The 14,457-nt window shown below is 39.6% G+C and overlaps 1 protein-coding gene across 3 annotated transcripts in view; it reads right to left on the bottom strand.

Annotated features, from left to right (window-relative positions):
- RNF38 (ring finger protein 38) overlaps positions 1–14,457 on the bottom strand; it is a 92,251-nt gene that overhangs the window by 76,549 nt on the left and 1,245 nt on the right. The window lies entirely within an intron of this gene.

The following is a 14,457-nucleotide window of genomic DNA, read 5'->3' as shown; positions in this document are numbered from 1 at the left end:
TTCCCTGGAACAGGAAGCCAGGTAGAAAGGGGTGGAAGATACATCTGGAGAAGTACATGGAAGATAACTGGCACAGATTTTATATATATATATTTTTATAAATTTAATAACATAAATACAAATACAATCTCTGCATTAAAAATTAAAACTTTGCATAGAAAACTAAAATCTCACCCTCTATAATCCTGGTTCTTTTTCCAGAAGTAATTTTTATTATCATTTTGGTGGGGTGTAGCATTTATTTTCTTCTAGGCAGAGACACATATTCACCAAAATAAAACACATAGAATTGTTTTACCAATATGAAGTATTATTTGCTTAACATCTGCAAACGTTCTTTCACCATTTGCAGCTGTTATAAAATAATGCTTAAGAAGCCAAGATGGATGGTTTGATTCTCCTCAGGATAATTTTATACTGTATCCAAGAGGTTCTCAAAATATGTCTCTTTCTCCCATCCCCTCAGTGCATTAGCATCACCTAGGAATTTGTTTAAAATACAAAATATCAGGCCCCACCCACCCCAGTGAAGTGAAACAAAAGCTCAGAAAGTGAGGCCCTGTAATCTTCCTTTTAACCAGCCTTGAAACCTATTGTGTGTGTTACTACTCCAACACCAGAGCAGTGTCCTTACTAGTAATCTGCATTTTAACAAGATCCCCAGGTGATGCATATGTAAATTAAAGTGTGAGTAGCAATGGTCAACCTCAGAGCCATAAACACAACCCCAATCCATATTACCCACACCCATCCACACACAGAATCTATGAGTGGTTTCTGGGGCTGGGAGGAAAGGAGGTCAGCAGAAAGACCAGTGGTTTTTAATCTCTTTGAATTTGAATCTATCACTCCTGTGGGAAACATCAGCACTGCATGCCCTCATTGGGCAGAGCATGTAGTGTCATCTTTTGTGCCTGACAGATAACACATAACTACCATTAAACCACCCTGGAAATTTACTGCTCTTAGATGTCAATATTATAAGTTCTCATTTTTCTTTTGAAATAAGTAAATTTCAATTTTAATCCCAAGTAGAGGACCCATCATTTTATTTATTTTAATTTACTGGGGTGGCACTATCCTATCAATAAAATAGTAATATGCAAACTGACCATCACTCCAACATACAATATGGCTGCCCTCATGTGGTAAAAAATGGCTGGCCCTATGTGGATACAAGATGGCCACCACAAGATGGCCAGCAGGGGAGGGCAGTTGGCAGGCGAGGGACCAGGCCTGCAAGGGAGGGCAGTTGGGGGTGATCAAGCATGCAGGAGAGGGCAGTTAGGGGTGACCAGACCGGCAGAGGAGGGAAGTTGTGGCGACCGGGCTTGCAAAGGAGGGCAGTTAGGGGCAAACAGGCTGGCAGGAGAGCAGTTAGGCATCAATCAGGCTGGCAGGGGATGATTAGGGGATGATCAGGCTGGCAGGGGAGGGCAGTTAGGGGTGACCGGCCAGCAGAGGAGGAAAGTTGGGGGGTGAGTTGGCCTGCAGGGAAGGGCAGTTGTGGGGGACCCAGGCCTGCAGGAGAGAGCAGGTGTGTGTGTGGGGGGGGTAAGACCAGGCCTGCAGGGGAGGGCAGTTAGGGTTGATCAGGCCTGCAGGAGAGGGCAGTTAGGGGACCAGGCATGCAGAGGAGGGCAGTTAGGGGCAAACAGGCTGGCAGGAAAGCAGTTAGGCATCAATCAGGCTGGCAGGGGAGTGATTAGGGAGTGATCAGGCTGGCAGAAAGAAGTGGTTAGGGGCAATCAGGAAGGCAGGCAGGCGAGCAATTGGGAGCCAGCAGTCCTGGATTGTGAGAGGGATGTCCGACAGCCCATTTAGGCCTGATCCAGATCGGCCTAAACAGGCAGTCGGACATCCTTTGAGGGATCCCAGATTGAAGAAGGTGCAGGCTGGGCTGAGGGACGCACACCCCCATGCACGAATTTCGTGCACTGGGCCTCTACTATATAATAAAAGCCTAATATGCAAATTGTCACTTCAGCAGTCATCCAACCACTCACTATGATATGCACTGACTACCATGGGATAGTGTGGAACATGGCAGGCATCGGTGATGTGGCTCTGGTGGGTAGCACTGGAGGCAATGCTGGCCCCAATGGACTCCGAGAGCAGAACTGTGGCGGGATGGTAGAGCATATGAGGGGGCGGCACCAGGCCACAGCAGAGTGCCAGGCAGGGCTGTGGGCCATGAGCTGAGGCTGTGAGGCTGGGGGCGCAAGCTGATCCCCAAAGGCCACCCCAAGGGGCCCCACCTGTGCACAAATTCATGCACCAGGCCTCTAGTTGGTTAATAAAATCATGTAGGTTTCAAGTACCAAACTCCATAACACATCATCTTCACATTGCATCATGCACTCACCACCAAAGTCAAGTCTCTTTCCACCCCCAATTATCCCCCCTTTGCCCTCTTCCACCTCCCCCTGCCCCTTTCCCTCAAGCAATCACCATCATTTTAAAACAAACTGCAGGATATACCTTTTGTTCAAGAATACCTTTACCAACACCTACAAGTGTATCTACCCTCCACTTCCATGCTGAAGCCTCAGCCTCCACACAGCTTGTAGGGATGGAAAAATGTCACCAGAATTCCACCTTTAACTTCCTGTTCCTTCCCTCAAAAGCTCAGAAATTTTCTTTCAAAACCAGCAACCTAAGGTTGCCTCTGATTCTCCCTTTTGCTCTTATTTTCCTCCACAAAGTCTCAGGTCTGTCCTGAGTCAACTGCAAACATGTTGACTTTCTCAGGAAATCTGCCATGGGAACAGCATACACCTTTATGCCTGAGAACCATACAGTGTCACTGCTCAATCCAGCCTGATTTAGCCTCATACAACGATCTGCTTTTTAAGGCACTTCCAGTTTCACTTCTGGTTCACTTCGTTTCACTTCTGGTACCAGGCTTACGCCCTGCCCCAAAGCAACACAGCCCCCTCTCTCTGAGCTTTCCTGACACAGGAAATAGGACGGTCTAGTCTAAGGGTCCCATACCCAATTTGACTTCCCTCTCCCTTCCTAAAACAATGTTGGAATCAAAGTCCCTTTTCAATTTGGTAACTTTTCTTCCACAGAAACAAAGAGTACTTTAATCAACCCTTAAATTTGGGCCCTGGGTTTTTAATAACATAGCATCAGGAAAAATAATATAACTATTCCATCAAACAATTTTATTTTGAAAGGAAACAAAAGATTTGGGTAAGGTAAAAAACTCATTTGATTTCTATCCTTACTTCATAGAATTGTTTATATTAAAAGCACTTGTCAATTGAGACAGTTCATTTTTTTAAAAGATTTTGTTCTACTAAAAAGTTAGACTCAGCCCTGGCCAGTGTGGCTGTTGGGTGGAGCGTCATCTCCAGGTTGCAAGTTCAGCTTTCATCAAGCGCATCTGAAAGACAACTGATCGATGTTTCTCTCTCACATTGATGTATCTCTTTCTCTCTCCCAGTCCCTTCCTCTCTCTATAAAGTCAATTTTTTTAAATCTTAAAAAAAAAAAAGTTAGACTCACAATTATGTACAATATTATCTATACCTTCTAGAATCAAATTCTGACTTTAGTTTGGATTTCAACATAGAAATTTACTTCATGAGTTGCACACAAATTAATTTTAATAAGGCAAATCTTTTGATTTGTTGCCTTTATTGGTGTTTTGGGTTAATTTTTGTAAGCACACAATGGTAGCAATTTATATAAAGTTAAAGCTAAAAAATATCATGCAAAAAAAAATCATGCAATAGTAATAATTTGTTTTCAACAATATATGCACACATACTTTTTAGCTGAAACATTAAATCATTAGATCACAAAAGATTATGATTCATATTCTTGATATAAAGGAAAAACAGTTAACAATAATGTCTCCCATTAGAGTCCCCAAATATGTTATAACTCTAGACAAGTTCCAAAGCTAAGGTTCCTAAACAAACTCAAACAAATACATGGGCCGAAATTCCTCAATTATCTAAATTAACCAGTTTTTATCCCACCTGAATAAAAAGAATATATCCTTCCTATGAATTAATTCCATACTGCTTAGTAATTTGAAAAACAGAGCATTCGTTTTTCCTTTCTAGGTATCCATAAGCAAAACAGGAGAAAAAGATTGAATTGGCAGACTTGACTCAAAGACAGGCTATGTTCCAAAAGTCTATAAATACTGTTTTGACCTTAGCATCCCATTTTGCCATAGAACATTTTCTAAATGGATGACCCACCAATGCCTAAGAAGCCCATAATATAGATGAAATAATATTAGAAACACCATTTTTAATTGCTTATGAGAAAGTATACTCAATCTCATGATTCCAACTTTAGGCTATTTAAAGATAGAGAATTCCGATCAATTTTGAAGTAATTCATTTGGGAACCACTACACTGTATTATTTCCTCAAATGATTCACTGTTTCAGACAACATCAACCCAACTCCATGCTCTCTAATTGAAGCCTGAAATGTCCATAGTCTATGCTACAAATAAAGGGATACGTTTATGCTTTAGCTCGTGACAAATCAGTTTAGTGTGGAAATTAAGGCCAAATCAGTTTAGTGTGGAAGTCTAACACCCACTCTTATGCTGATTTTGGAGGGGTGGGGAAGTACCCATATCCACAAAAAGTGGGATTCAGAAGTTACTCTAGGTAGGGTCAAATTTTTCCTTGAAAAGTTCTGTCTCTGTGTAAGTACCCAAACAAGCACTCAGTTAAGTTCAGAATCATAGTACATAGATTTTCTAAGAAGGAGTTTAAATATGCCTGATCTGAAGTAAATAATACAAGTACTCCTATCCTTTTGTGAAAAAGTAATGAATGACTTTAAAAAATCAATTAAATAATCCTAATAAAATAATTCAGAACTTAAAAATAGAAAAATAAATATCAGGAAGAGCGAAAGTACATTAAAGACCGAAATCCTCTTCAGTGGCTAAAACAGTGATCACTATTTATATTCAATCTTTTTTTTTTAAATATATTTTATTGATTTTGTACAGAGAGGAAGGGAGAGAGATAGTCAGAAACATCAATGAGAGTCATCAATCAGCTGCCTCTTGCACACCCCCTACTGGAGATATGCCCGCAACCAAGGTACATGCCCTTGACTGGAATTGAACCCGGGACCCTTCAGTCCCCAAGCCGACGCTCTATCCATTGAGCCAAACCAGTCTCGGCTATATTCAATCTTTTGTTACCAAAATTAACGGCTAATTTTGCTTGGACTATCTAAAGTGAGATGTAGTAAAGCATGATGGTTAAAAATACACATTCTGGAACTTGACGGCTTGGGTTCATATCCCAGATAACACTCTTAACTGCATCATCTCTAGCAAGTTATTTAATCTCTCTCTGCTCATTCGTGCCCTTTCATATGCAGTCTGAGGTCCCCTGCTCATTTCTTCATCCGCACAATAAGGATAACAATGGCATCAAAGAGTATTGTGGTGAAAATTAAATGAGTTAATCCAGATAAAGCACCTAGAACAGAACACTGTATACAGTAAGCTCAGAATAAATGATCACTATTACAGGCAGTCCTCAGGTTACCTCAGACTCGACGTACATGGTTTCGTAGTTATGTCGCCATCTCCCATTTATTTATTAAAAATAAAGAAAAGTTCCGTCATTTGGACTTATGTACATATGTGTTTTATGTTCTTTATTATTTATTTACCACAAGTAAAGGTCAGGAATTGTCATTTTTCTTTTTTTTTTCTTTTTTACTGTTTCATTTCATTACTACTGTGTGAGTGACATAGGTGCTTATGTAGATGGGTTCCCACTTACGGTGAAAATCGCATTACATCGTGCAGTAGGAACGAATCTCCCACGTAACCCGAGGACTAGCTGTATTGACATATTTGCCCTGGCTAGGTGGTTCAGTTGGCTGGAGTGTCATCGCATATACCAAAAGGTTTTGGGTTCAAATTCCAGTCAGGCACTTATCTAGGTTTTGGGTTTGATCCCTGGTTGAAGGCACCTTCCAGAGGCAATCGGTTGATGTTTCTCTATCACAGTGATGTTTCTGTTTCTCTGTTTCTTTCTTTTTCTCTCTAAAAATCAATAAAGACTTATCCTTGGGTGAGGAGGAGAAGGAGGAGGAGGATGATGATGATGACGATAATAATAATAGTAATAATAATAATAGCAGCGGCTCTGGCCAGGTATCTCAGTTTGGAGCATCAACCTCATATGCCAAGGTTTCGGGTTCAATCCCATCAGGGCACATACAAGAATCAACATGAATGCATAAAAATAAGTGGGACAACAAATTAATGTTTTTCTCTCTCTCGTTCTTCCTTCTCCTCCCTTCCTCCCCCCTCTAAAAAACAAGGTCTATAAAATACTTAGAAGGCAGCCACATAATTTTTGAGCTGATTAGATCTGTGTTTTAGCAATGTTCATTATAAAAGTTAAATCATATCACTACCATTAATGCAATTGTGACATTCTCTGTCCTCCAATGAAGGGTTAACAGACCCCAAAATGCATTTGCTCTGCTAACACACTGTCAGAATCTCTTACTGAACTGTTGCATATGTAAATCATACCTGGAATCCTCACTGTGCATGGTACATAGTAGGCACTCAATGTTTTATCATTTAGTGGCCACCAGAGAGCAGTGAAGTAAGAGACAGAGGTTAATCACCAAAGGAAATATATATTATAAATGAAGCAAATGAAGTAGCCAAATAACAGTTTATTATTAAGCTAAAGTATAAGTCTATAATGATCAATATACTTGCCTAAAACAGTGAGGGTTACTTTTTATTTAAAGTAGATAAAAATAAATCCTTGTGTTTTTTTTTCATATAACAATTTATTCGTGACAGGTCAACTTGCTCTAATAAACGAAAAATAATAAAAACTGGCCAGGTCAATTTCTAAAGCTGATTCTTGTCTATTTTTAAACCTCATAAAATTTAGCTGTCAAATTGGCAGTCTTTTCAAAAGATTACTTGGGTGATGTCTTTATAATAGACTATCCAGGAGCATCATGTTAAGATAAATTTAAGGTAGATTTTCTCAAGATATCTGAACTCCTATGTTCACAGCAGGATTATTCACAATAGCTAAGATAGGTAAACACCTAAGTATCTGACAGATTAATGAATAAAGATGTGGTACATACATACAATGAAATATTATTCAGACATGAAAAATAAGAAAATCTTGCCATTTACAACAACACAGATGAAATTGGAGGATATAATGCTAAGGAAAATAGAAAGACAAAAACTGTATGACCCCACTTAAATGTAGAATCTGAAAAAATATATATTTTTTAATTTAAAAAGTAAAACTCATAGAAACAGTAGAATGGTGGTTACCAGGAGCTGGAGAATGGGGAAAATGAGGACATGTTGATCAAAGGGCACAAACCTTCAGTTCTGAGGATCTAATGTACAGCACGGTGACTTCAGTTAATACTGTCTAGTATACTTGAAATTTGCTATAAGAGAATAGATCTTAAACATTCTAACAACAACAACAAAAAATAACTGTAAAGTGATGGATGTATTAACATCATTTCACAATGTGTATATACACTGAGTGGCCAGATTATTATGATCTCTGAAGGCATAATAATCTGGCCATTCAGTATACATATACATATACATATACATATACATATACATATACATATACATTAGAGGCCCAGTGCATGAATTCGTGCATGGATGGGGTTAAGCCAGCCTGGCCAGGGGGAGGGGACATGGGCAGTTGGCTGGCCTGCCTGTTGGTTGAACTCCTGGTAGAGGGAACAATTTGCAATTAGCCTTTTATTATATAGGATATACACTGAATGGCCAATAATAATAATAATAATATCATAATAATAAGATCATAATATAATAATATAATAATAAGATCATAATATAATAATAATAATATCATAATAATCTGGCTACTCAGTGTATACATACATATATAGATATATAGATATCTATCTATATACACACACATACACACACACATATAATCACTTTAAATATATAGTTTTATTTATCAATAAAAAGATATTTCCTCAAAATCATGCTACATGGTAAAAATAAAGTTCCAACTCCTGACCTGATTCCAACAAGTAATTAGAAGAGAGGCCATCTCACAGTAGCTGTAGGTTTCCATGGAGTACGCATTCTCTACCTGGCTGCTTCACTCCCCACAGATGTCAGTGCTAATTAGAACAAAAAGGACCCCTTTCCCTTCACCTTGAGTAAGGGGTACTAGAGTCCAATATCCTAACTGCAGTCAATTATTTGGTGCATTTCTTTAAAAAAAAAAAAAAAAAAAAAAAGTTTGAGACACTAGTAAGAGTAATATAGTAATAGTCAATTTTAACATAGTAAGAAAAAAATGTTCACTTAACAGAACTTGAAAGAACATCATGACATAGGATGATTGATATAAGAGTTTACATCCCCAGATTGATTTTTTGCTGGTGATAGTAGAGGGAAATCAGCTTCTCAAATATGTCAGTTAGTGCTTATTTTTAGAAACTTAAAACACACAAACACACAGATTAGTAAGAGCACCCTTCGATAATAAGCAAGTTATTTATGTGGTTTTCTTGAGCAATCAATCATTCTGGCAACAGAATCATAAAGCAAAGTAGATTGGGACTTTTACACACCTTCTTCTAATATACTTTTAAAGTAACTGTATAATTTAGACTAAAAAAGAAAAGAAAAAAATAAGTTCCAGCTGTCTTGTGCTTTTTTAAACTTGCAAGTATTAGACTTTAAAAACCTGAAATGTATTCACTTAAACATGTTCCCATCAGCATTACCAACAACACTCCATTATCCATTTTGGTACTGCCTCCAGATGATTTTTAATCCCCGCCTGACTTCTCCCTACCAACAAGTACTTGGATACCATCTTTACCCTGCCTGCCCCCATTACTTGGTTGTGCTTAGGGAATTATAATTACAATGATCTTGCCTTTAGAACATCCTCAGAGCACAAAGCCTCTTTGTATGATTGGGGTGAGGGGGGGCGCCTTCCAGGCTCCATAGCAAAGGGTGGGTGGTGGCAACACAGGCAGCAATGAAGGAAGGGGAGCTGGAACCGCTATGGTGGCCCTTGGATCTGACTCAGTATTGTTTGAGAGGGTTTTATTTGTTGGGTGCCCAGCCAAGAGATTCTGTAAAGCTTCTGTACCCCGCCCATGGGGGAAACAGGGGATGGGGCCTGTCCTGACAGATGGGTAGATCACCACCAAGACCAGAAGGCCAAGGAGCAGAAGGAAGCATTAAAAAAGGGAAAAGCCTGGTTGGTGTGGCTCAGTGATTGAGTGTCAACCCATGAACCAGGAGATCGTAGTTGGATTCCGATCAGGGCACATGCCCAGGTTGTGGGCTCGATCCCTAGGAGAGGGCATGAAGGAGGCAGCTGATTGATGATTCTCCCCCTTTCCCTTCCTCTCTGTAAAATCAGTAAAAACATATTTTTTTAAAAGAGAGGAAAGGCACAGCTCTATACTTGTTCGGAGGAACTCAGGTATGAAGTCTCGGAGTTTCTGACAATGAAGGCCATCACTCCAGTGGATTAGTAGTTAGTATCGGTAGTACTGCAATACAGTAGGTGCTCAAATATGTATTAAGGTGACAACAAAAATCTACATAGGAAGACAAATTTATAAAAATACTTTTTTGTTAATTATGACAGTCCCAACTTCTATTTGCAAAAGTGATTATAAAATGAATACTTGTTTTACTTAGCCTATCCTACTACTTCCAGTCTAGTTTTCAAAACTGCTCTAGCTTTTGATAAAACCGATTTCAACTAAAGACCAGTGAACACCATCTGCAGACAGTGAAATCAAAGGTGCTGAAGCAGAACTGATACAGACAGGCAACTTTCAACTCAAGAACATCCCTAAAGCACTACAAAACATCTTCTGCTTAATTACTTGCTACTCTCTCTTCCATGTATATATATCTTCCTCTTACCACTTCTTCCCTCTTTTTATTTTCTTTCAAGAAGGTCAAATGATTATATGTATCAAAACTCACAATCTCTCCTTTATTCCCCCCATTTCCCCCCACAAAAGCAGACAAATCTTTCCATATAATGACTGGAGGGAACTATGAGAAACCCTAGTATAATCCCATCCTCCTCCTCCTCACCTGTCTAACATCACTCCAATTAATTATTCTAAGTAGTCGCTAGAATAGCACTAATATTCATTTAAGCAGAACAGGGGGGGGGGGGGGAAACACACACACACACACACAAAAACCTGAAACTGCTTTAGGTACTGCCTATAAGTGAGAACTGTTTATTCTCCTTGTGTGGGGTAAGTCTATTGTAAGCCTTTTTTGTTTTATTTACATACATTTCCTTTAAAAATTTCCTTCAAAATAGCAGCAAAACCACAAAGGAACTCTCAATCAATCACCCTCAATCATGTTTTAAAATAATAATAAAAAGATAACAGAAACCACTTCAAATGCACCTCTCCCTTGAGCCTGCAGAACAGCACTCTTCCATGACAACTGTTCTGAAAAACATACTGCTGTTATCTGAAAAGCAGTAGAAAGTCCAGTCTTGTCCTTGGTTCAGCACTCCCCCTTCCCTCTCTTTCCAAGAAAAAAAAAAAAAAAAAAAAAAGCAGCAGGACGTATAAATAACCACTTAATGGAAAATACAAATGGATAAATATTTTTTAAATTGGCTAAAAAGCCTCAGGTCTTAAATTCAAAAATGCCATGTAGGGGGGAATAGGAAGAGGAAAATAAAATTGTATTTCCCCCTCAAAGTGAGCACTGTAAGAATGCAAGAGCAAATGTGGTGCATAACTACTTTCCTTCACTTACCAAATGCTTTTGTCTCTAACGATTTCTCTCATTCTGTCTTGCCATACATTATAGTATTTTCTAAATAATTTATTCTGTACTATTTCTCCAGCTCCATAACAAGTTTTACAATGTTAAACTGAACTCTGGTTCAAATGAGCATGGTGATGAAAAGTTCACATAGAGAAAACTCTCGGAGCCCCGGCCGAGCACCAACCAGCCCTCTTTACAGAGCCCACTATGAGTATGGGTGGCACAATTAGTTACAGTTGGACCAATAGCTCCAAACTACAGGCCACACTACATCATAAAGCAGTTTGTGAGAATTAGAAAAGGACATTTCCTCTCTTACGAGGTCTTCATATTGGTAGGTGGAGCATAGAATGGATTTCCTCTCAAAACAGGTGCCTGTGTGCTCAGCACAATCCATAAAACCCTGCAAAAGTGTACCTGGGGCAACACTGCACCTCCAAAGCAGGTTTTCAGAAAAAAGAACCTCATCAAAGACAAACAGGCATTACCCATATTTCATTACCAGAAATCCTCACATTTGTTAAGAAATTAATTCCTAAACATATTAGGACTAGAGCAAATGGGTCTAGCAGAGAAGGAAAACTAGCAAATTTGGGAGGAAGGAAACTTCCATCTTGAAGGATAATCAGTTGTTTCCTAAAGCCCCTAATCTTTGACTATAGGTTCAAATAGCTGAAACTCAGCTGCAAGTCAGATAATAAACCACTCAAACCATCACTGTCACCTGCAGAGAAAGGCATGAGGACATACATTTTACCTTTGGGAGTTTACTGGTACTTTCACCAAATCTACTAGTTTTCCTTCTGTTAGACCCTTTTAAGCTTCTCCTATCTCAACTATAAAACCACATATTGTGACACATTAAAGTTTGTATAACCTGCTAAATAGTGTGTAGTGGGTCCCTCGGCTACCTGCATGAAAATAAGAGGAAAAGACTGGATTATGAAAGGTTTAACACTCAATGGTTTCCATCCCTATCATTATTTTATACCCTACAAAAGAGCTAAGTATCACATGGATCCAAATTAGTCCGTCATGCAGAAGGAGGGAGCTAGACAAGGACAAAGCTGAGATGGAGTACAACCCAGAATCAGGAGCATAAGGCAGTGGATCTCAATCTTTAGTGGGCATTAGATTCCTGGGTCCCCCCTACAACTGATAAGTCTAAATGTCCTGGAGCATTTATATGTTGATAAAGCTCAAACTGCTGACCTAGAAGTTTAGAAGCACTGGGAAATCCTCCACACCTATCAGCAGTCCCAAAATAAAAGTCATCCATCACAAAACTTTATAGGTTAGAAGCCAGTGAGAAAAGAATCACCTGCCTGCATGCCTACTAGGCTGTACAGGATGAGAGCCTGTGGCTAGTTTCATTATTATGGGACAAAAATCCATGTGCTCTATAGACAAGAACACTTTTTGCATGAGAAATATTTCAAACACCTAAAAATATTTAGAGCAATACAATGAATACCTCTGTACCCTACACCCAAGATAAGCAAATTTTAATTTGCAATTATCTGATTTAGATTTTTTAAAATAATAGAACATTACAGTGTCAAGCTCTCTGTGTACCCCCTCCAATCCCATTCCTCATCTTTTCTTCCCAGAAATAATCACTACACTGAATTTGGTGTTAGTTATTACCATGCATTAAAAAAATATATTTTATTGATTTTTAGAGAGCGAGACAGAAACATCAATGAGAGCGAAACATTGAGAAACATCCATGAGAGCGAAACATTGAGAAACATCCATGAGAGCGAAACACCACCTCTCACACTCTCTCACCAGGGATGGAGCCACAACCCAGGCATGTACAATGACCAGGAATCGAACCAGAGACCTCTGGGTGCACACCACGTATGTTTTTATAATTTTACTATGTAGTACACAGTAGCCACAAACAATATGATTTTGCATATTTTCAGATTTTATGCAAGTGGAAATATTCTGTAACAATTTTGTTACTTGCTCCCATTCAACCATTTTAATGTATGTGGCTATAGTTTCTTTTTCACAATGCTATCATTGTGTGGGACAATCTAACAATTTATGCATTCGCCTGTTTGTGGATAGTTAAGCTGCAATGAGTATTCTTTTTTTTTTTAATATTTTTTATTGATTTTTTACAGAGAGGAAGGGAGAGAGATAGAGAGCTAGAAACATCAATGAGAGAGAAACATTGACCAGCTGCCTCTTGCACACCCCCCACCGGGGATGTGCCCACAACCAACGTACATGCCCCTGACGGGAATCGAACCTGGGACCCTTCAGTCCGCAGACCGACGCTCTAGCACTGAGCCAAACCGGTTTCCGCTGCAATGGGTATTCTTGTACTTCTCTTGTACTTATTTCCTTGGACAAGTGTGCAAGGACTTCTTATAGTATATACCAGGAATGAACTAGACACTTTGAGTAAATAGGTACCTTTGCCCTCCTTCAACTAAATTTCATTACGGTATATTACTCTCCAAGGTAGTTGAACCCATTTACATTCCCACTCGCAGTATTAAAAGTTGATTTCCCCACAACCTTACTAACACTTTATTATCACAGCATTTAAGTTTTGCCAATCTGATGGCTGTAAAATGGCATCTCACTGTTGTTTCTATTTGCATTTCCCTGGATGCAAGTCTTTGATAAATAAATTTTCATGCTTTTATATGTATCTGCCAAATATGTGTTTCTCACTTATTTATTTATTTATTTATTTATTTATTTAAAGAAAAATCCAACTCATCTTGTCTGAATTGGGCAGTTCTTCCCAACAGCCCCAAGCTGGAAAGCTGAGGTACAGGAGGGCAGCAAGAAAACAGCTGACTTAAACAGGGAATCACCCTGGACAAAGGGCTCTAATTAATGCATTTGCTAATTAGTCTTCCCTCCTCTCTTTTGTCAAGCCTTACTTCCAAGACACGACTATGGGCCCGCAGCCTTAGAACAGGAGAGAGAATGGAGGTGGGGTGTGTGAAAGCTAAAACATGCATGTAAAAGTACTGGAACTGTCTTTACTTAAAGAAATGAAATACCTATTACTCAACCTTGTAGGATACCACTCACCTCTAACAGACAGCTTTCAAACTCATCCCATTTGGTTCCCTCTTTGAAACATCCCCATCTTTTTCTCTAGACTAGACACGGTCCCCTCCCTTTATCCACCTTTTCATCTCCCCTCCCCCACAGGGACAAAATACCCTCTCCTTAGCCCCCGCCCCCCATTCTACAGCTACTATTTTCTAGCTCCTCGGGACCCTTTTTCATGGCTTTTAACACGCAGGACGTTGGCTCTCTTCCCCCTTTCCTCCAGAACTCCAAGACTTCTCTTTCCCACCAGTGTAAAAACAACCCAACTAATCACCAACCCAAAGAAAAATGGGGCTCCGGTGCAAGACATGGTCCGGCGTTACGTGGTCCCAATCCTCCCACAGCTTCCCTTCCCCCTTCAGGCCTGGGAGTGACTCTTTCCCTGGGGGTTCTGCAAGTTTGACAGCTCAGATCACAATCAGCGCGGGGGGGAGGGGGGGGGACGGGGGACTCGTTCTGCCTTCTGGGTCAGAAATGCCTCTAACCGAGGCCATATACTATGCACTGCTTGGGGCATGGACGGAACTCGGGCCATCTGGT

This window comes from Pipistrellus kuhlii, unplaced genomic scaffold (genome assembly GCF_014108245.1).
Source record: "Pipistrellus kuhlii isolate mPipKuh1 unplaced genomic scaffold, mPipKuh1.p scaffold_m20_p_12, whole genome shotgun sequence".
NCBI lineage: Eukaryota > Metazoa > Chordata > Mammalia > Chiroptera > Vespertilionidae > Pipistrellus > Pipistrellus kuhlii.
The sequence above is the reverse complement of the archived record's forward strand: the minus strand, read 5'-3'. Positions and strand labels throughout refer to the sequence as shown.